We start from the raw sequence: 2,266 nt of genomic DNA on the forward strand, positions 1-2,266 counted from the left end.
TATCTGCTGATTGAGACAGTCAGTGATCACCGAGCTCCGGGCAGGAAGCGTAGGTGCTGAATCATCAATTCTCCCTAATCCATCCTCACACCGCCGGCTTCCCCGCAGGCTTCAGCCCAGATGAAGAGAGGAAGAGGGAGAGGATTCACTTCCGATGTCAGACATCGGAATGAGGGCCTGCTTTCCTGCCCCGAGGGGCTCAGAGGGATCTGGGGCGACGGACTCCCACCTGCCTGGGAAAATGGCAAGAGGCACCCCACTTAGGGATCAGGATGCTGCCCTGAGTTTCAGGACATGCCGAGTGCCGAGAGCACAGACGTCTGTCTCAGAGACTTTAGAGACGTGCTCCCACCTCTGTGTAGAACTGGGCACAGTCGTGTCCGACTCTTTGCAACTCCATGGACTGCAGCATGCCAGGCCTCCCTGTCCATCACCAACCCCTGGAGTTTGCTCAAACTCATGTCTGTTGAGTCGGTGATGCCATCCAACCATCTCATCCTCTGCCACCCTCTTCTCCTCCCACCTTCAATCTTTCCCAGCATTAGGGTCTTTTCTAATGAGTGGGCTCTTCACATCATGTGGCCAAAGTATTGGAGCTCCAGCATCAGTCCTTCCAGTGAATATTCAGGACTGATCTCCTTTAGGATGGACTGGTTGGATCTCCGTGCAGCCCCAGGGACTCTCGGGAGTCTTCTCCAACACCCCCGTTCCCTCCTCTAAGTGACACTGATTCTGAGAGTTTCTGCTTTTTTTAACACTTACGTATTTGGCTGTGCTGGGCCTGTTTCGGCACACGGGATGTTGAGTTTCGGCTTGCAGACTCTTAGTTGAGGCTGTGGGATCTAGTTCCCTGACCAGGGATCAAACCTGGGCCCCCTGCCTTGGGATCACGGAATCTCAGCCACTGGACCACCAGGGAAGTTCCTGAAGTTTCTTAGGAATTAAACTGAAAAGTCAAATCCGAGGGCCCGTGGTTGGTAGAATATCAGCGTCTTCTTCAGAAGGCCTGCTTTGGGCTTAGCTCCCTGGCTCTAATGCCTCGTTCTCCTGCTTTGTGGGTATGTGGTGTGCATCTGTGTGCTTCCGCGAGTGTGTGTGTGCACACGCTGAGTGCCTCTTTGCTCTTCAGACCATCCTTGAGTGAATGGAACTGGTGTCAGACAGCTGAGATTTGCAGTGAGAATCTGGATTAAAAGATTTCCCCGTTAGCTATGGAGTTACTGGTGCAGCGGGTGCAGTTATACGATTCCCCTTTCTTTCCCAGTTCTCCTTGTGCTAAAAATAGCGACGGCCCAGGGCTGCCAGGTGGGAGGCTTGCGGTTTAGATTTAAATCCCTCTGACACGGTGGAACTCTCTCAGGGACAGCGCCTGCATCCTCTGCAGGCGAGGAGGAGGAGAAGGAAGAGGTGTTCAGGCATTTGCTGTGTCAGGTTGAGTGAAGCAAGCTTGCCCGTGAGCTGACTGAAGGACGTTTCTGCCCTGACATAGTCTAGGTCCTTCGGAAGGCGTGGGGAGAAAATGCTTGAACTTCATCAGCAAAACGGTTGCTCTACCGACTTGCAATTGTGACCCTGGACTGGAGACCCTTGGAAAATGCAGAGGACCGTACATTCATCAGTGATAACGATTTTTCTGAGACTTGGTTTCAGTATTTCAAAGTGAACTTAGGAGCAAGGTATAGAGTAAATGGGGCTTCCCCGATGGCTCCACGGGTTAATAATCCACCTGCAGTGCAGGAGACACAGGAGATGCAGGTTCAGTTCCTGGGTCGGGAAGATCCCCTGGAGGAGGAAATGGCACCCCACTCCAGTATTCTTGCCTGGAGAATCCCACAGACAGAGGAGCCTGGCGGGCTGCAGTCCATGGGCTCACAAAGAGTCCGACACGACTGAGTGACTGAGCACAAAGTAAACCCTCCGGGGAACGTCTGGGTACTCATCAGGAGCACTTGCGTCCCGTATATCCTTGGAACATGTATTTTATTGTGGAAACTGAAAAAAAAAATCGCATTTACTGAGAATAAGTTTGAAAAATACAAAACTTATCTTGATCTTTCTAGCTGTTGCTATGGTTTTGAGTAATACATCATTAACAGCCTGGCACCCCAATGATGTATTGAAGCCATACATCATACCAGTGCCGTAGCTTTGATGATATATTAATGTAATTCGTGGTTAAGGCGCCATTGGCCCCATGATGTATGACTCAAAACACTACCAATTGGTTAGATCAACACACAGGGACCTGTGTGTTTGGGACAGGAGA

The sequence above is a fragment of the Bison bison genome, unplaced genomic scaffold (genome assembly GCF_000754665.1).
Source record: "Bison bison bison isolate TAMUID 2011002044 unplaced genomic scaffold, Bison_UMD1.0 scf7180017864524, whole genome shotgun sequence".
NCBI lineage: Eukaryota > Metazoa > Chordata > Mammalia > Artiodactyla > Bovidae > Bison > Bison bison.